General features: G+C 42.9%; 1 pseudogene; it reads left to right on the forward strand.

The window, feature by feature from the left end:
* Nucleotides 1–9,499: 9,499 nt before the first annotated feature.
* Nucleotides 9,500–14,986, forward strand: LOC123405093 (annotated as a pseudogene).
* Nucleotides 14,987–22,199: the final 7,213 nt, after the last annotated feature.

Consider the following 22,199-nt stretch of genomic DNA (forward strand, 5'->3'; position numbering starts at 1 on the left):
TTCAGTAACCCTATATTCAATAAACCCTAGCGTAATGCGTATGAAATTCCATGAATCGAACAGCAGACCATAGGGGAATCAGAAATCATTGCTTAATCCACTTGGGAATGAGTCGATCTTAACAAAAAACATGTCACACCTGGATAATTTTGAGTTACCGTACGTTGGAGCCGCAACCTTGTCCAGCCGTTGTATCGGGGCACCCATCGATACAGCCGAGCAGTGCCGACAGATGCGGCGGCGAGCTACTTCGCTCATCCGCCGTCCCTAGGCAGATCCGGGGGTCTAACACAAGAACACAAAGGATTGTTAGCGGTTGTCGGCGAACTCATGCATAACTGACGTGGACGTCACGACGTACACGAGCAGTAAGCGCGTGCATAGCCCAGGACTGGTTGCACAAGTTTTAGGACCGTACTGACATTGTATTTGCAAGTTTAAGGGCCATATTGGATCACTTTCAGAGTTTAGGGACCGTTTTGATCATTGCCAGCAAGTTGAGGGACGACTGATGCATTTTACTCGCCGGCCAGTGGTGTCCGCCCTGCACGAAGTACTATTTTTTATTTTGAGGCCCAGTGATGTCTGTCCAGCGAAGTACTATTTTTTATAATGGCCAGCCCTGCAGCGAAGTACTATTTTTTATAATGGCCGGCCAAAAGCACAGCGTGGGTTTGTTACGTAGTTGTATTTTCGTTTTAGTTTACTTTTTGTGAACATTTAATAGATTTCAATGCATATTAAAATATTATGGTGCAGCTTCTATAAAATGTTGATAATATTCAATAAAAAAAGGTTCGTGATATTTAAAAAATCTTCAGGTGTAAAAACTTTTTGTGAACTTTTTGGAAACTGCTAGATGTGAAAAAATCACGTAATTCAAAGAAAATATTTCATGAACATGCCTGCTGATCACATTGGACACGGTTAAATATAGCAATGGTCTGCAATTGACAATAGGTAGTAACTATGCCGACGGTTTGAGTAATGGATGCATGTGCGAAGGTCATATTTTTCGAGAGTACATGCCCCACAACGAAATAATAATGGGCGATGAAAGGCCAACCGCAATTACTGCCACTAGTGGAAAACGGGTCTTTGGCCTGGACCCTTTAGTCCCGGTCTCCCTCTAGGCCGGGACTAAAGGCCCGACCACGTCGCCCCAGATCGCAATGCCGTCCACGAGGCTTTGGTCCTGACCCGTAAGGAGCCTTTAGTCCCCGTAAGTAAATACACGAAGAATACCAAATGAAGTCAGAAATTGTTGAAATTTTGTGATGTGCCTTTGAATGGTGCATTTTGAACACACAAAAAATATGGAGTTCAAATAAGTTCAAAAAAATGAAATCCCTTTGTAAGGGATGAGTTCTCGTTCGAAACCCTGATACTTCGAGAGAGATTGTCCGTTTTGTACACGAAGTGCATCCAGTTCTTGTCGTAGCCCTCTCAACTTTTTAACACATGCTATGTGGGTGAAATGATGATAGCATGCCAACTTTCAACATTTTGGATAGTCAAAATAATTACTTTTGAAAATAGAAAATAGTTTTGAATTATTTATTCAATTTCAAACACTTTTCATTATCATAGTTTTGTCAAATTCTCAAATATGCAAAAAGAATTTTAATAAACATAGTTTTTAATTGAAAATAACAAAATAGTTAATAGTTTTGATAGTCAAAATAATTACTTTTGAAAATAGAAAATATTTTTGAATTATTTATTCAATTTCAAACACTTTTCATTATAGTTTTGTCAAATTCTCAAATATGCAAAAAGAATTTTAATAAACATAGTTTCTAATTGAAAATAACAAAATAGTTAATAGTTTGGATAGTCAAAATAATTACTTTTGAAAATAGAAAATAGTTTTGAATTATTTATTCAATTTCAAACACTTTTCATTATCGTAGTTTTGTCAAATTATCAAATATGCAAAAAGAATTTTAATAAACATAGTTTTTAATTGAAAATAACAAAATACTTAATAGTTTGGATAGTCAAAATAATTACTTTTGAAAATAGAAAATAGTTTTGAATTATTTATTCAATTTCAAACACTTTTCATTATCATAGTTTTGTCAAATTCTCAAATATGCAAAAAGAATTTTAATAAACATAGTTTTTAATTGAAAATAACAAAATAGTTAATTTTGAAAATACAAAAAAATTGAAACCTAAATTCAAAGTGACCTCACTTTGAATTCAGGTTTAATTTTCTCCACAATTTCAAATATAGTTTCAATTTTTTAATTTACAGTCAGTTTAGGCCCGTAAGCCTGCTTTAGAGAGGAGCTCGATGGAGATGCTGCGACGGGGCTTATAAACAAGTGTTAGTCCCCCTCGCTGGGCGAGTTGGGACTAAACTTATCGTGCAGCCGAGGAGGGGCTTTAGTCCCGGGTGGAGCCACGAACCAGGACTAAAGACCCCCTTTAGTCCCGGTTGGAGCCCCGCACCGGGACTAAAGGGCCCTGCTTCCCGCCTTTTGGTGTGCCAAAAAAGGGCCTTTAGTCCCGGGTCGTGGCTCCACCCGGGACTAAAGGGGGTATTTAGTCCCGGTTCGTGGCTCCACCCGGGACTAAAGATCCACCTATATAAGCGGGAGTTAGAAAATTTCCAACCCAAATCGCATTTCCTTCTCTCCTTCTTCCTCGTTCTCCTGCCCGGCGCGGCATAGCGACGAACTCGACGACGCCGTCAGGCTGCCCGCCGTCCTGCTCGCTGCCGCCTGCCGTCCTCCTTGCCATCGGCGTCGTCCTCCTCGCCGCCGCCGTCGTCGACGCCTTCCTCGCCGTCGTCGATGCCTCCGGCCGGTAAGCCCCCCGCCCCCTCCTCCCAACACTCCGACCGGTAGAAGGAAAGAAGAAAAAGAGAAGAAAAGAAGAAAAAGGAGAAGAAAAGAAGAAAAAGGGAAGAAACGAAGAAAAAGGGAAGAAAGGAAGAAAAAGGATAAGAAAGGAAGAAAAAGGAGAAGAAAAGAAGAAAAAGGGAAGAAAAGAAGAAAAAGAAAAAAAATTGTCATGTAGTTCCTATTGTTATTAGGTTTGTGCTAGATTATTAGGGTTAGTAATATTTAGAATTAGTTTAGGGTTACAAGAAGAAGAAATATGAACAAAAATAAGAAAATAAGATTAGGAAAAAGGAAAATCAGAAGAGCAGGAGAAGAAAAGAAGAAAAAGGAGAATAAGAAGAGGAGGAGAGGAGAAGAAGAGGAGAAGTTGAAGAAGAGAAGTTGAAGAAGAAGCGGAGAAGAAAATAAGAAAGAAGAAGAAGAAGACATTTCTACGTATATAGATGCTTAATTACTGTTTCTTAGATTATTGCTTTGCTATTGTATATGCTTAAGTGTTAATAGTTTAATTTTGCTATTGTATATGCTTAAGTGTTAATAGTTTATTTTTAGCAAGAAAATTAATACAACTAGTTTATTTTTTTAGTTCATTTTACGATGCCTATCCCGCATCCTCGTCGTCGACTCGGCGGAGGACACCTGCTTGATCAGAGGGGCCCTGTCCGGGACTGGGCTCCGCCCGGCTGGTATTGGGAGGTGCTACCTTCCGGGGGGCGTAGGTTGGTGAGGAGCCAGCCCGTTGTTGACCCACTCCTTGTTTGGTGGCGGTCGCGTGGGCCAGTGACGGTGCCGAGGCTTCCGGACACCGCGGAGGTGGTACGTCACCGTGTCAGCGAGGAGGATGAGCACGTCCGTCGCTACATGGTTGCGTTGGAGGGCAGGTTCGAGCATACCTGGCAGGTTCTTCGGGGATCTCACTGGAGCTATGATCCTGTGATGGTTTCTTCTCTTTGGGTGTCCACCGCCCGCGACGATACCCGTCGGGCGCTACGGTTCTAGCTGTATCAGTGATGCTATATGTATGATGGTATTCGAGGAGTATTAGTGATAATATTCGACGATGTACGGACAAAAGAGATGATGTAGTTTTGCTTATAATTGAATGCATGCTAATTTGAATACTACTTTATTTTACGATTTGGTTTTGCTTACTGAATGCTCAAATTGGAAAAGTACTCCTACTTTGAATACTATGCAGAAATCTAGGAGTCCCGGGCGGAGCCACGACCCGAGACTAAAGTTGTTTTGGAACGGAGTTCCTGATAGAATAATTCTTTTTTGGTACAAAGGTCAACAAAGTCCTTTGACACTAGACAATGTGACATATAGAAGGGTAGATGAGATCAGGAAAAATAGGATCATTTTCTACACATCTAGAATGTCGCCATTTTGTTAAATCCTTAAAGGTTAAGAGAATCCGTTAGATATATTTTAGAGTTTAGGTTCTAGCCAAGACCCGGGACTAAAGGTCCTCCTATATAAAACGACACTTCGAAGTTTCCAACCCCTCTTATATAGTTTGTTAGTTTATTAGTTAATCAAATGTCCGTTTTTTGCAGAACTATGGATCCACATATCAGGAACCTCGAAGAGGAAGAACTTCTCGAAGATATAATCAAAGACGGCCCCGACGTTGAACCAGCTGAATCTCCGTCGTCATATCTAAACCCCTACGGATATGGAATGGAGGTCGACCGACACGAAGATGAAGCTGATGGGGCAGGAGATAGGTCCAATTACGGAGAAGGTGATAGCTCCAATGATGGAGAAGCCGGTGGAGAAATAATAAAGTCCGGCGAGGTATACATATGAAGTTCGACAATCACTTGTAATATGTGAAAAATATTGGAGATAGCTCTATATTGTATACATATACATTTATTTGACGAATGTTTCTCCCTCTTAGGCCTCCACATCGAGCAAAGCTACGAAACGAGGCCCGACTAGAAAGTTGGATGCACGGACACATTACACCTTTGAGGTGATATTGCCTACGGGCAAACCCAAGCTTCCTAAAAATGCTGCTGACACATTCAAGAAGCAATGCGGAGTTCTCGTTAGGGATCACGTCCCGATTAGCGTTCGGGAGTGGAACAAGCGCAAAGGGGCAGCCGATAGTGACTATGTCGCCGAAAGGTACAAAGATAATCTTTGGAATGATCTCATGTCACATTTCAACCTACTAGAATGTGAAAATGAAGACGCCGCACACAAACTGAGGGCCAAAGTCAAGCAGTGGACTCTAAAGAAGATGGTCGAACTGTTTCGTAGCTGGAAGAAGAAGCTATGGAAAAACTATCTGAAGACAAAGAAAGTGCCAGTATTCGAGGGGTATCTAGCCAAGCAGGCGAATCACTGGAAGGCATTTCAAGAGTACAAGGAGTCAGAAGATGCCCAGGCATTATCAGAAAAGAACAAGATAAATGCCGACAAGAAGAAATATCACCAAAAGCTGGGGCCAGGGGGCTATGATACTGCCATCCCAAAGTGGAATAAGAAAGAGCAAGATCTGCTAGCTAAAGGCATCGTACCTGAACCACTCCGTGATGAGTGGGAATTGAGAGCAAGAAATTGGTTCCTTGCGCATGGTGGTTCGTACGACGAAGAAATAGGGGACCTCATCTGCAGTGACGGTCTTAGGATATCCAGGGAGAATTGGAAAAAGACAGTGAAAGAAATTAACAAGGGAAAAAGAAAGTTCACTGCAGATAGAGAGAAAGATTTGCTCACACTGGTCCTCGGCAATGACAAACAGGGAGGACGAACGCGAGGCTTCGGTCCTTCTTACCCGTGGTGGCTTGGGTTTGCCAGAGACCAAGACACTTACAGAAGCCGAGCGAGAACAAATAAGCAGGAGCAGGATGAGGAGAATGACAAGTTCAACCAGTTGCTTGCCAGGATTAACGAGCAACAGAAGCAGATTGATGAGCTTAGAGGAGTAGCGCGCAACGAAGATCCTGCATTTGATATTACAGGCGCCCCATCTAAGCGGAAAAGCAGCGTGGCTGAATCTGAGGCCCCGCCCGACGATGCACGAAGAATGATAGAGGGCGGTCCCGGCTACCCCGTGGATGGAATCAAGGAGTCAACATCATGTGAACTCCATCAGAAATTCAAGAACATATCCATGAAGGTGGCCGTCGGACAAGCTTTACCTTCTAGCCCTGATGCACGCTGGCATGGCCGTGAGATTCCAGATGGCTTTGCTAAAGTCGGGGTGGATGAAATCATGGCGGGGTTTCATGATATGGAGCTCGACATAGCTGGACCCGAAGATGAGAGGACACTTGGAGAAGTACTGGGTGGAGTCATCCTATGGGACAAGAACTACATCAAGCTTCCAGGCTCGACCCCAAGGACAACACCGCCTCCGAGTCGTCGCAGGTCACCTACACCTCCATTACCTCCAAGCCCTTCACATGGCGTCGGCCAGCACAACACGAGTCCATCTCGATCACCGCCGCCGGACTTGGGTCGTCCGTCTCCGCCGACGCCCGCTCCGGATACTAAGCGGAAGCGTGCCAGCAAGAACGCTCAGCCAATGATTTCTAAGCGACGGAGCCCCCCAAAGCGCAAACTGTCGCCCCTCCCAAAGGTACCTCATGCTAATCTTCCTATCACACCTTATGATCGTACCCCCGAGGAAAACGCCAGGATAGCAAAGGAACATCATGATGCGCAGATGAAAAAGAAGGAACCCGAGCCCCGCCCGGAATACACCGAGAAGCAAATAACATTTGCAAAATACTTCACGACCCTTCCATCAAAGTATGACTTACACCATAAGCCTGATGACTATACACGCACATTGCAGAAGGAAGTGAAAAAGAGCAGATCACGTGCAAGTGCAAGTGGGAGCAAATCAAGTTCAACTACAAGCAAAAAAAGATCAGACGTTCCTCAGCTTGGACAACAGGCCAAACAGTCGATCCCACCCCTCAGGGTGTTACCCGAGAATGTCCCCCCTCCGGTGCAGGGGCAAGATTTGGAATTAGCAAAGAAGTGGGCGGATGAATGGGGTATCCCGGTTGAAGACACTCTGGCTTACCAAGACGACAGGTTACCCAAGGCTGTGGTAGCCCCTAAGCCACAGTTTGTCATGGGAGCGCCTTTGGTCAGCAAAGATGATCTCCCAACAAATATGCGTTACTTGCATACATGGTACTTAAGCGAATCAAAGAATGGGAGAACGATGATCGTGGTGAGTGTCCCACGGGAGTACTACGGCCGCCCCGAAGAAATCCATATCGACTTTGATGAACTCTTCCAGATGTACAATGCCGACGCCCTCGACAAATCGCTTATGAGTTGCTATTGTCTGTAAGTTTTTCAATTCGTTGTCTACATATAACTTGTTTAGTTATTTCAATTCATTGTCTATATATAACTTGTACTCTATTATGCAGAATGAAGATTCTGGATTGTAAAAGTAGGAACATCCTAAATATTGGGTTTATTGACCCAGATAAAATACATATAGCGACGCTAACTGATAAACCCAAGGAGACGGAGGAAAACCTTCTAAGGTTTCTAACAGATTAAAATTTCTGTGACCACATACTATTTCCATACAACTTCAGGTGAGGGTCTTTACTCTGTTGTGTCCATTCACTTATAAGTGTAATTGATAAGTTACTGACACACACACACGCACACACACACACACACACACACACACACACACATATATATATATATATATATATATATATATATATAGATGTGCAGCTTTCATTGGATTCTTTTGGACCTTCAAATTGATAAGGGAAGAGTTGATGCCTTCGACCCATTATCAAAACCCTTGAAACAGTTCCAAAGCCTGCAGGACATGCTCCAAGGGTAATTTCAATCATTCTTGCGCTCTATCGGTCTCTTTTGATGATTTTATGATATATCAATTAATGAAAAACTTAGCAAATCATTATCCTTGTCGGGCAGGGTTTGGAAGCGGTTCAAGTGCGTGACTCCCGGTATCGAGCCTGAGAAGCTGACCTTTAGAGCGGCTCAGGTAAGTAGTAGTATGATATACTTCTATTTTCAATACATTTATGATGCTAGATTATTATTTTGATTATATATATTCTATTCTCGTAAAGTGCGACCAGCAGCCACGGGGGACGCATCTATGCGGATACTATGTTTGCGAGACCATTCGCACATTTACCTCTGAGCACAAGGATCACAGATTCGACGTAAGCAATGAACATTCACACCTCTATTTTTACCCGTCATTCTTTGTTATCATGATTGATATTCATATTCATCTCCTCTTTTTATATAGTACACGACCATGAGGGAGAAGGTCCTACCAGAACAACGCGCGATTGCTGTTGCAGAGGAGCTTGCGACCTTTCTGAGGACGGAAGCTATAGATGACAAAGGACGATTTAGTGTAGCTAGGGGCCATTACTGATGTTCGTCCATGTAATCGAATAGACGGGTTCTAGTCCCGATAATTCAGATCTTCATATAGTTGTATATATATGCTCGCTTGTAAGATAAGTTAATCTTATATATATATATGCATAATTATTTCTATTTAGAATTATATGAAAACTAATTCCCGAACACCAAACGAGGCATCACGTTAATCTTCCGAACACCTAAACCCTAAAATCCTAAAACCCAAAATAAACAAAATCTGAAACTCTTTAGTCCCGGTCCGTGTAAAGAGCCGGGACTAAAGGGCCTGCCCCTGAGGGCGCTACGAGGCGCCCATGTGGAGCACCTTTAGTCCCGGCTTGGAACAGGCCGGGACTAAAGGTTAGGCCTTTAGTCCCGCCCCTTTAGTCCCGGTTGGTGAACCGGGACTAAAGCCCCTTACGGGCCGGGGCTATAGGCACCGTCCCCACTAGTGTAACCACGATTGGACCAACAAGTAGGAGTAATTTCCTCTATTGATGCAGAAGTAGGAGTAATTTCCTCTCTTGATGCTCGTCTCCACTGAGTGCTCCCTTCCTCTCATCCCAGTCCTCTCCTCCATTGCACTCTATGGAATAAGATCTATCCGCCATACTCCCCTGGCCTCCCTCCTGCCAACTGACTGCCACAGACCGTGGACGTTTTGGGTATATTTATCGATTGGAAAGTAGCAATGCTTGGATCTAAAAGTTATTTGTTATCCTGCTTGAGATTCTCATCGATTTGTGTTGATTGAATCCAGGGTGGCAGCGGAATACTAGCTTGCAAGTGATGGAATCCACTAACCCGGGTAGCGGCCTGGTAAAATTTTCCCTCCTATCTTGCTGGCTATTCTGTTCTTATTAACCTTCTGTTTTGCTAGATTAAAAGTTCTTATTCTTCCAGATCGAGTGAAGCGACATCCGCCGACGTGTTGTTCTCTCCGTCGTCGCGCATCTTGCCTCTGGTGCGCTGGTACCGCTTCTGCTTCGTTGTTCCTTTCGATGCCGATGAAGCATCAAAGGTGACGCCATCCGACGAAGACACCGCCTTTGTTCTGCTCTGTCGTGAAGCATCAAAGATCGGTTTGGATTGGCACCTCAATTCTAGAGGAGTTCATTGAAATTAAAGCTTCACTCAGTTTGGATAGAATTACAGCTCCCCTTATGTTAAGCTTTAATTTGACAGCTCAGTTCTAGAGCTCCTTCAAGGCTTCACACAATTTCGTACAAGGCTTCATAGATTTAAAGGTTTCCAGCTGATTGATCCAGGGAGTTGGTCCTCCTGCTCTCATGGATATTGTCACGGGGGCCATGGGCAGCCTGATCCCCAAGTTGGGCGAGCTGCTCGTGGAGGAGTACAAGCTGCACAAGCGGGTCAAGAAAGATGTCGAGTTCCTCAGGAAGGAGCTTGAGAGCATGCACGCTGCCCTCATCAAGGTTGGCGAGGTGCCGCGGGACAAGCTCGACAGGCAAGTCAAGCTCTGGGCCGACGAGGTCAGAGAGCTCTCCTACAACATGGAGGATGTTGTCGACAAGTTCCTCGTACGCGTCGACGGCGACGGCATTCGGCAGCCTCACGACAACTCTGGCAGATTCAAGGAGCTCAACAACAAGATGATCGGCTTGTTCAAGAAAGGCAAGAATCACCATCATATAGCTGACGCCATCAAGGGAATCAAGGAGCAACTCCAGGAGGTGGCTGCTAGGCGTGACAGGAACAAGGTAATTGTTCCTAATCCTACGGAACCAATTGCTATTGATCCTTGTCTTCGAGCTTTGTACACAGAATCCAGTGAGCTAGTTGGTATATATGGGGAGAGGGATCAGGACTTCATGAGGTTGCTCTCCATGGAGGGTGATGATGCCTCTGAGAAGAGACTGAAGAAGGTCTCCATTGTTGGATTTGGAGGGTTGGGCAAGACCACTCTTGCTAGAGCAGTAGACGAAAAGATTAAAGGTGATTTCGATTGTCGGGCATTTGTTCCGGTCGGTCAGAACACTGACATGAAGAAAGTTTTAAGAGATATCCTCATTGATCTCGGCAACCCTCACTCAGATCTTGTGATATTGGATGTCAATCAGCTTATTAAAAAGCTTCATGAATTTCTAGAGAACAAAAGGTATGCATCGGTTTAGAAAAAAAAAGTACACTATTATGTGCTGTTTGTTTCCTATGCTAGTGGAACAGATCAGAATAATTTTTTCATTAAGGTCACCTTTACTGACGTAAGCAGTTCGCACTAAACTTATAGGTGAAGAATTTTAGGCGTGTATAAGTATATATATGTTTGATTCTTTCATTCTTTATAAAAACAATTAGCAAGTACTTCTTGTTGCATTTGTTACAATGAGTGAACTTATGGGCATCGATCTAAGAAATCCATCTAAACATTTTACGTTTCACCAAAGTGAGTGTAATGACAGATGTAACAAATAGTAAACCAAAAGGAAATGAAGGAAACAGGAAGATAAACGTTACAAAAATTTAAATCAAACTCATTTCTACCTTTCCCCTTACCTACCCAGTTTTAAAACACATATTATATTTTACAGGGTGGCAACATGCGCCAAAGGTTACCTTTGAAAATTCCTAAATCAACATGTGCCACATAGTTTGAGTCTCCAAGAAATTCATTAGCTGCCATATATTAAATTGGTGGCCCAGCCTATACCTGGGTCTTTTTTATATATCTACCTGACCATTTGAACTTCTGTAGTTAATTATAGTCTACGTATGATCACTAATCCAAAAACTTGCTATTTGTGTTTTAATACGTTGACCTTGAATATTTATGCATTTTTTTCATCATATGATTGGAGGCCCATAACGGATGTTTCGTGAGAGTATATGCTTCTTACTAGTTTGTTTTTGAATATATGCCCTTATAGATGTATAGTTCCACCCATAGATTCATATGACCCTCAACTTTATTATGTGTATATACTTCCTCCTTTTCAGGCATGTATAAGTATATACTTCCTCCGTTTTTAAATATAAGTCTTTTTATAGGTTCCATTAATTAGGAGACCACATACGAATGTATATAGACATACTTCTGAGCGTAGATTCACTCATTTCGCTCCGGAGGTAGCCCCGTAGCAAAATATCTAAAAAGACATATTTAGGAACGGAGGGAGTATATGTTTGAGTCTTTCCTCCTTCATCAAAATAATTAGCAAGTACTTCTTGTTGCACTTGATACAATGGCTGAACTTATTTGCATCGGTCCAAGAAATCCATCTAAACATTTTACATTTCATCAAAGTGAGTGTAATGACAGCTGTAACAAATAGTAATCCAAAAGGAAAATAAGGAACAAGGAAGATAAACGTTACAAAAATTTAAATCAAACTTATTTCTATCTTTCTCCTTACCTACCCAGTTTAAAACACATATTATACTTTAAAGGGTGGCAACGTGCGGCAAAGGCTACGCTTGAAAATTCCTAAAAAATTGTACATTTGACTGATAACCAAACAAGAAGTTAAATTGTCTCTTCATTATCACATTATATTTCCATGCATGTCTTTTTCTGGAAACTTACTATCAGAAACATATAGACGAAAGGATAATGCCACACAATTTGAGTCTTCCAGAGGATCATTAGCTGCCATATATTAAGTTGGTGGATCAATCTATAACTGAATCTTTTTTATATATCTACCTAACCATTTGAACTTCTGTAGTTAATTATATTCTACGCATGATCACTGATCCAAAAACTTGCTATTTGTGTTTTCCTCCGTTGAGTCTTGAATATTTATTCATTTTGTTCATCATATGATTGGAGGCCCATAATGGATGCTTCATGAGAGTAAGATTATCGAGCTCGAAATGCATGCTTCTTACTAGTGTTTGAATATATGTCCTTATAGATGTATAGTTCGACCCATAGATTCATATGACCCTCAACTTTCTGATGCGTATATATTACCTTCCACTGACACTCTGAACTAATATAGGTATCTTATCATAATTGATGATATATATATGGGATGAAAAATTGTCGGAAGGCATCAATTTTGCTTTCTCCAACATGAATAATCTAGGCAGTCGGCTAATCACAACAACCCGCATTATTAGTGTCTCTAATTCATGTTGCTCATCGGACGATGATTCAGTTTATCAAATGGAACCGCTTTCTGTTGATGACTCCAGAAGACTCTTCTACAAAAGAATATTTCCTGGCGAGAATGGATGTCCAAAGGAATTTGAACAAGTGTCAAGAGATATTATGAAGAAATGTGGTGGGGTACCACTAGCCATAATTACTATAGCTAGTGCTTTGGCGGATGACCAGAAGATGAAACCAAAGTATGAGTGGGATATTCTCCTTCAGTCCCTTGGATCTGGACTAACAAAAGATAACAGTTTAGAGGAGATGCGAAGAATACTCTCTTTCAACTATTCTAATGTACCTTCTCATCTGAAAACTTGTTTACTGTATCTATGTATATATGCAGAAGATAGCGAGATTTATAGAGATCGACTGATATGGAAGTGGGTGGCCGAAGGATTTGTCCACCATGATAATCAAGGGACTAGCCTGTTTTTGCTCGGATTAAATTACTTCAACCAGCTCATTAATAGAAGTATGATCCAGCCAATATATGATGGTATAGGGAAGGTATATGCTTGTCGTAAACATGATATCGTTCTTGACCTTATCTGCAAGTTGTCACATGAATTAAAGTTTGTTAATCTATTGAATGACACTGGGAATAGCATATCTTCACAAAGTAATATTCGCCGTTTGTCCCTTCAGAATAAAAATGATGATAATTAAACCGGGCCTCTCACAGATATCAAGAGTATGTCACGAGTGAGGTCAATTACTATCTTTCCACCTTCTATTACAGTCATGCCATCTCTTTCAAGGTTTGAGGTTTTACGTGTACTTGATCTGTCGGAATGTAATCTTGGGGAGAATAGCAGCCTGTGTACTTGATCTGTCGGAATGTAATCTTGGGGAGAATAGCAGCCTGCAGCTTAACCTCAAGGATGTTGGACATTTAATTCACCTAAGGTACCTTGGTCTAGAAGATACCAAAATCAGTAAGCTCCCGGCTGAGATAGGAAAACTGCAGTTTTTGGAGGTGTTGGATCTTGCAAACAATCGTAATCTGAATGAATTGCCGTCCACTGTTTGTAATTTCAGAAGATTAATCTACCTGGATATTTATCCCTGTCACGTGGTTCTTCAGTTTGTGTGTTGAAAAATATGACATCCATAGAAGTGTTGAGGGGTATCTTGGTCTGTCTGAACAATATTGCACAAGAGCTTGGCACTTGAAAAGGCTGAGGGAGCTTCATATTTGCTTCAGGGATGGTTGTTTGGATTTGTATGAAGATTTCGTGAATTCTCTGTGCAACCTACATCACATCGAAAGTCTGCGTATTGATGAAAATTTTGAAGAAACATCATCTTTTGAACTGATGGATCTCTTGGGAGAACGCTGGGTGCCTCGTGTACATCTCCGGAAATTTGTGTCTTGGATACCCATCCAACTCTCTGCACTGCAAGGGTGGATAAAGAGAGACCCCTCCCATCTCTCGAACCTCTCCGAGTTAATGCTCTGGTCAGTGAAGGAAGTGCAGCAGGAGGACGTGGAAATCATTGGGGGGTTGCTGTCCCTTCGCCGTCTCTGGATAACGAGCACCCACCAAACACAACGGCTGCTAGTCATCTCAGCAGATGGGTTCCGCTGTATTGTCGACTTCCATTTGGATTGTGGATCTGCCACACAGATATTGTTTGAGCCAGGAGCTTTGCCTAGGGTGGAAACAGTTAGGTTCAGCCTTGGTGTGCGGGTGGCGAAAGATGATGGCAACAGTGGTTTCGATTTGGGCCTGCAGGGGAACCTGCTCTCCCTTCGGCAAAGTGTTGAGGTTCGTATGTATTGTGGTGGAGTGAGGGTTGGGGAGGCAAATGAAGCGGTGGCTGCGGTGAGGCGTGCCCAGGAAGCTCATCCCCACCATCCCCAGATTTGTATTGTCATGAGGCCGCGTATAGCAGAAGGTACGCATGCTACACCTAACTAATTACTTGTGCACTTAGGCATGTGTTTTTTTCTCAATGACGGACTGACCTTATTACTTTCTGCATTGATTTGATCTCTGAATCTCCCAAGGTGCTCAAGATGACGATTTAATATGATTACCTGGTTTGAGGATCGATTTCTGACGCAGAGTGACTGACATTGCGTCAGGTGTGATCTCAATCTGTACAATATTTACTCATCATATTATTCTCGACCTTCCGTTTTCCAACGCTAGAGCTCAGCTTGTAATTGCATTGTTCAATTGTGCTTCTCTAGTACCTACTGAAATTATGAACAGGGAATGGTAATGTTACAGAAGTTTCTTTGGCATAAGAATCTGAGAAAAATGCACTTGGCACGATTTACCTTTTTGCAGTAGAAAAGAGTCAGTGGATCATATACCTTATTTAAATGTTCTGTTGGTCTAGCTTACAGAGGAAAGCCTTGGGCTGTGCTGGTACCAGGGGCGTGCAGGTTACTGCTAGTGGCGTCTGAGATGTTTCGGAAACGTTGGGTGCGCACCAGTCATGCAAATATTTGAAGGATAAAAAGGTTCCGAGTTTCGCTGGAACTTGTGTGATGCGCTCCTTCTGATGGGATGGCTGGTTTGTCGTTTGCATAAAGAAATGTTGCTTGTTTTTTCTTCTAACGGACTAAGTAAAAGTGTTGTAGTAAGTTGCTCTGTTGTTTATGAGAGCAATCGTTGTTGCTGTTACATGAGAGCCATTTAAAAGTGTTGTAGTGTTGATGCTTTTTTTTTATCTGAACCGGACAAACCTGAGGGTGTATTATCATGTTTGTAATGACTGAAATTCTATGCTCACCCGAGCTCCTTAATTCGAAAACAACTGTGACTCATTGTGGGATTTGTTGGTTCAGAAAATATTTGCTTAATGACTGAAATTCTGCATGTTTTGTGGTCGTTTGTCGCTGTCTAGATGCTGTTTCAGACTCCCGCATGAGCTTTGTATGGCTTTACTAGTTCAATATTTTGAAAAAGTTCATCAAATTAAAAAAAGGGCCATCAAATTTGGACAGGTTCATCGAATTTGAAAAAAAATGAAAATTTCAGAACAGTTCATCAATTTGAAAAAAAAAACATGAAATTTGAAAAAAAAAATGATCAAATCTTTTCTACTTATAAAGGTTAGAGTTGGTGGTGAGTTCATATGTGACATCACGCAAATAAACAAGTGCACTTATATCCACATGTGAGACTAGCAGCTTTTCAAAAGATAGAATAAACAAATGTCAATTTTGTGAGACCTATCCCAAATAAACAAATGCACTACTAGCCTAATATGAGAATAACACTCTTATAGAAACATAGATTATAAATGCATACGACTCCAGTTTAAAACCATGGCTATTATATTAATTTCTCTGTCCAATCAATTTTTCCAGTTCTATAGCATAACAGAAGAGAGCAACACATTTATTTATTTTTATGGAGGAGAGAGCGAACACATTGCAACTTCAACATGGTTGTAGATGTTGTCCTCCTACCAAACCCACTATCTTGCATTCAAATTACTTACGACCATTCACCTATGTTTTAAAATTTAAAATGTTATCTCACTGTAAACCTCGCGAAGGACCTACAATGACCACTTAAAAATCATCTATGCCTACAACATGACCTTTTATTATATTTACGCTCTCTTTTTAATTCTAAACCATGCAATAGTTGTACAACATCATCATCTTTCGATGATCTCTTATGATTCCGTAGCAACGCACCGGCATTGTGCTAGTGTTTTTCGAAATGTTCCCAAATTTGCTAACAAAAATAACGATTTGAAGAGAAAGATCATCAATTTTGAAACAAAAATATCATGAATTTTAAAAAGTTCACGCATTTAAGAAAATAATAAATAACAAATTCATTTTTTTAATGAATAAGAACATGTTTGACGACTGTATAGTGAACCAAAAAAAATCCGGTTTGGGAAGCTTCCCAAAATCGGGGCTTCCGCGAATTAGAAAAACAATAAAAGGATGTAAAGAGGAAGGGTCACAAGTCTTTCGTTGTCCTAATAATTTGTGTGCTTCTCTCTGATGACACATGACCAGACTCTGAATCCCTCTCTCCTGAGCACATTTTTTGAAGTTTCACCACAGAAAAAATGGTAAATGGGCTGGCCAAGCTCCTAAGGGAGTATTCGCCGGTTGAAAAAATTGCCTTTAAGTGGCGCCTTCAGCGTTAAATATGGTTTGCCGCAGGGCACTGCTATATGTGTGATACCAGACACGGGTGTCGCTCATGTTTCGCCGATCGCTATAGCTGCACCAGCCCAGGAATACCTTCGGTTTTGGCAAGCTTGCAAGCAAAGTTTCTTTTCTCTTTTTTCTCAAAGCCTGTTTTTCTAGTTTTTTAGTGGGTTTTTATTCTAGTGTTTCTTTTAGGAGTTCCCTTCGGGTTTCTTTTTTTTTTTTTCCTTTTTATTGCTCTTTTTACTTTGGTTTTATTTGGGCTTCGGCTTTCTATGTCTTCTACCGGTTTTATTTGGGTTTTTATTTTTTGCACTTTATTATTTGTTAACACATGTCTAATTTTTTATACACATTGTAAATTGTTTTTGTACACTGATAATATATTTCATACTTTATTACCTTTTTTTAAATACACGGTTCACATTTTATTCAAATATATATTTCGATGTCTACTTTTTTCATACACATTCTTTCTGAAGCATTTTTCACATACATTAACACTCTTAGAAAACATGATACTCCCTCCGTTCCTAAATATTTGTCTTTTTGAAGATTCAATGACGGACTACATACGGAGCAAAATGAGTGAACTTACACTCTAAATTATGTCTATATACATCCGTATGTAGTCCGTAGTGAAATCTCTAGAAAAAAAAATATTTAGGAACGGAAGGAGTATTTTTTAAACACATGCTTTTGAACACTTATGTAAATACATGTTAAGCATTTAAAAAAAGATATTGAATTTTTTAGAAACTACTGGAACATTGTTTCTTTATATAAGTATATCTATAAAACATTCATGAACATATTTTATGAAACACGTGAACATTTTTCTTAGATGTAGTGCACCATTTTTTATGGTACGAAACATTTCTTTTGAAATACACGAACATTTTTTATGTTGTATAAATCCTAATGTATGTAGATTTTTTGAAACAACTGAGCATTTTCTGAATGCCACAAATTTTTTTGAATGTTGTCAACCTTTTCTAGTGACGGAAAAATGAGAGGATCAAGCGAATGGAGAAGGAGCGGGATGGAAGGCAAAGTCTTATGGTGGATCGCGCGCGCGACGATTACGGTGGACCACGGTGGTCTGATGGCTATGGTGGACAAAGGTGGTGCGATGGTGACTCTGGACGAAGTGGCGCGTCGGTGGCTGGGTCCACGGACACGCCGATGATGGGGAGGACAATCGAGCGCACGATTGGGTACATTTTGTTCCCACTATTTTTTTTGTATTGAATATACATCATTTAAAGTCTCGTTATTAAATTGGGTACTATTCTGGGCACTTTTTTCCTTTTTAAGCATTAATTGAATTTGTAGCCATTAAAATGAGCAAAATACTCTTTCATTTTAAAATACAAATGAGCTCCGAAAATGGTGAAACTTGGCATGGCTTCATTATATGACCCCTATAATCAATCTTGTTCACTTCTCTACCTCCTCCCCCCTCCCGCGTCGCGTGGCTCTGGCGACTCAGGTGCAAAACCTAGCGTCGCGACTAGCCCTCTCCCCAGCACCTCACCATCTCGCCGTCGGCAGAGGTTCCCGCCGGCAAAGCTCGCGTAGATACCAGGGACGACGGCGGAGGGCCGTCTCTCTCCGGGTGGCGATGCGTGGCGCAGGGTGGGCGACGCATCTTGCCATGGTCGGCGGCGGTCTGCTCCGTGCGTGCTGATGTGTGGTGGTGGATGCGAGGCGGCGGTGGGCGCCCGTCCAGTCGCGGCGTGGTGGCTAGAGGACTGCGTGGTCCGGATCTTGTCCTGTGAGCCAGTCTGGCATGGTGGCGGGTCTGCAGGTGGAGGAAGGAAGAAGTGGCGGCGCGGTGCTGAGGTGGTGGGCGGCGTGGTGTGGGTGCACGGGCTACAGTGGCACCTCGGCGGCCGGAGTACCTGATGGTCTGGATCTAGTCCAGCGTGCCGGTCCGGCGCGGCGACGGGCCTGCAGGTGGCGCGGGAAAGAAGAGTCGGTGTGGAGCAGAGGTGGTGGGCGGCATGGTGTGGGTGCACAGGCCTCCGTCAAGGTGTGCAACCGACATGGGTTCTGGCAGGTGCTCGTCACCCGGCAGGGGCGTTCGAGGGGCGGAGGAGCTATCGTGGATTTGGTGATGAGCTCTTGGGCGGCGGCTTCTGCCGCGAGGGGCACAACCGGTTGGTGTCTGTGCGGTCTGGCATCGCGTGGACGCCCCTGGGGATGCACAGATCGGAGGCCCATGGCGGCGAGGATGTGCACTCCAGCGGCGTATGATGCGGATCTGGTTTCCGGACGTCGGTGGTCTCCACGAGGTGCGGGTGTATGCGATGGATAGTGGTACTTCTTCGTCAACGGGAAACTTCGACGGTGGTGATGTTTGTTGGGTTTGCCGATGCCAATGCGGGATGATGTGTGGCTAAGGTGGTGTGTGTTGGAATTATGCCCTAGAGGCAATAATAAATAAAGTTATTATTATAATTCCTGTATCAAGATAATTGTTTATTATCCATGCTATAATTGTATTTAATGAAGACTTATATACATGTGTGGATACATAGACAAAACACTGTCCCTAGCAAGCCTCTAGTTGGCTAGCCAGTTGATCAACGATAGTCAGTGTCTTCTGATTATGAACAAGCTAGTTGTTGCTTGATAACTGGATCACGTCATTAGGAGAATCACGTGATGGACTAGACCCAAACTAATAGAGGTAGCATGTTGATCGTGTCATTTTATTGCTACTGTTTTCTGCGTGTCAAGTATTTATTCCTATGACCATGAGATAATATAACTTACTAACACCGGAGGAATACTTTGTGTGTATCAAACGTCGCAACGTAACTGGGTGACTATAAAGATGCTCTACACGTATCTCCGAAGGTGTTCGCTAAGTTAGTATGGATCGAGACTGGGATTTGTCACTCCGTGTGACGGAGAGGTATCTCGGGGCCCACTCGGTAATACAACATCACACACAAGCCTTGCAAGCAATGTGACTTAGTGTAAGTTGCGGGATCTTGTATTACGGAATGAGTAAAGAGACTTGCCGGTAAACGAGATTCAAATAGGTATACGGATACTGACGATCGAATCTCGGGCAAGTAACATACCGAAGGACAAAGGGAATGACATACGGGATTATATGAATCCTTGGCACTGAGGTTCAAACGATAAGATCTTCGTAGAATATGTAGGATCCAATATGAGCATCCAGGTCCCGCTATTGGATATTGACCGAGGAGTCTCTCGGGTCATGTCTACATAGTTCTCGAACCCGCAGGGTCTTCACACTTAAGGTTCGACGTTGTTTTATGCGTATTTGAGTTATATGGTTGGTTACCGAATGTTGTTCGGAGTCCCGGATGAGATCACGGACGTCACGAGGGTTTCCGGAATGGTCCGGAAACGAAGATTGATATATAGGATGGCCTCATTTGATTACCGGAAGGTTTTCGGAGTTACCGGGAATGTACCGGGAATGACGAATGGGTTCTGGGAGTTCACCGGGGGGGGGGGCCACCCACCCCGGGGAAGCCCATAGGTGTTGGGGGTGCCGCACCAGCCCTTAGTGGGCTGGTGGGACATCCCAAAAAGGGCATATGCGCATTGGGAAGAAAATCAAAGAGAAAAAGAAAAAAAAGGAGGAGGTGGGAAAGGGAAGAAGGACTCCACCTTCCAAACCAAGTAGGACTCGGTTTGGGAGGGGAATCCTTCCCCCCTTGGCTCGGCCGACCCCTTGGGGGTTCTTGGACCCCAAGGCAAGGCTCCCCCTCTCCCTCCTATATATAGTGGGGTTTTAGGGCTGATTGGAGACAACTTTGCCACGGCAGCCCGACCACATATCTCCACGATTTTACCTCTAGATCGCGTTTCTGCGGAGCTCGAGCGGAGCCCTGCTGAGACGAGATCATCACCAACCTCCGGAGCACCGTCACGCTGCCGGAGAACTCTTCTACCTCTCCGTCTCTCTTGCTAGATCAAGAAGGCCGAGATCATCGTCGAGCTGTACGTGTGCTGAACGCGGAGGTGCCGTCCGTTCGGCACTAGATCGTGGGACTGATCGTGGGATAGTTCGCGGGGCGGATCGAGGGACGTGAGGACGTTCCACTACATCAACCGCGTTCACTAATGCTTCTGCTGTACGGTCTACAAGGGTACGTAGATCACACATCCCCTCTCGTAGATGGACATCACCATGATAGGTCTTCGTGCACGTAGGAAAATTTTTGTTTCCCATGCGACGTTCCTCAACAGTGGCATCATGAGCTAGGTTCATGCGTAGATGTCTTCTCGAGTAGAATACAAAAGTTTTTGTGGGCGGTGATGTGTGTTTTGCTGCCCTCCTTAGTCTTTTCTTGATTCCGCGGTATTGTTGGATCGAAGCGGCTCGGACCGACATTACTCGTACGCTTACAAGAGACTGGTTTCATCGCTACGAGTAACTCCGTTGCTCAAAGATGACTGGCGGGTGTCAGTTTCTCCAACTTTAGTTGAATCGGAATTGACCGAGGAGGTCCTTGGATGAGGTTAAATAGCAACTCATATATCTCCGTTGTGGTGTTTGCATAAGTAAGATGCGATCCTACTAGATACCCATGGTCACCACGTAAAACATGCAACAACAAAATTAGAGGACGTCTAACTTGTTTTTGCAGGGTATGCTTGTGATGTGATATGGCCAACGATGTGATGTGATATATTGGATGTATGAGATGATCATGTTGTAATAGATAATATCGACTTACACGTCGATGGTACGGCAACCGGCAGGAGCCATAGGGTTGTCTTTATAACTAACGTTTGTGCTTGCAGATGCGTTTAATATTTTGCTAGGATGTAGCTTTAGTAGTAATAGCATGAGTAGCGCGACAACCCCGATGGCGACACGTTGATGGAGATCATGGTGTGGCGCCGGTAACAAAGAAGATCGTGCCGGTTCTTTGATGATGGAGATCAAGGAGCACGTGATGATGGCCATATCATGTCACTTATGAATTGCATGTGATGTTAATCCTTTTATGCACCTTATTTTGCTTAGAACGACGGTAGCATTATGGGGTGATCTCTCACTAAAATTTCAAGACGGAATTGTGTTCTCCCCGACTGTGCACCGTTGCTACAGTTCGTCGTTTCGAGACACCACGTGATGATCGGGTGTGATAGACTCAACGTTCACATACAACGGGTGCAAAACAGTTGCGCACGCGGAACACTCGGGTTAAGCTTGACGAGCCTAGCATGTGCAGACATGGCCTCGGAACACATGACACCGAAAGGTCGATCATGAATCATATAGATGATATGATTAGCATGGGGATGCTTACCACTGAAACTATACTCAACTCACGTGATGATCGGACTTGAGTTAGTGTAAGTGGATCATGAACCACTCAAATGACTAGAGAGATATACTTTTTGAGTGGGAGTTTAGCGAGTAATTTAATTAAGTTAAACTCTAATTATTTTGAACATAGTCTAAGTCCACTTTGAATATATTTGTGTTGTAGATCATGGCTCACGCGACAGTCACCCTGAATTTTAATACGTTCCTAGAGAAAGCTAAGTTGAAAGATGATGGAAGCAACTTTGTTGACTGGGATCGTAATCTTAAGCTAATCTTACAAGCTGGGAAGAAAGATTATGTCCTTAATACAGCGCTAGGAGATGAACCACCCGCTACGGCTGATCAGGATGTTAAGAACGCTTG

This window comes from Hordeum vulgare, chromosome 1H (assembly GCF_904849725.1).
Source record: "Hordeum vulgare subsp. vulgare chromosome 1H, MorexV3_pseudomolecules_assembly, whole genome shotgun sequence".
In the NCBI taxonomy this organism is placed as follows: domain Eukaryota; kingdom Viridiplantae; phylum Streptophyta; class Magnoliopsida; order Poales; family Poaceae; genus Hordeum; species Hordeum vulgare.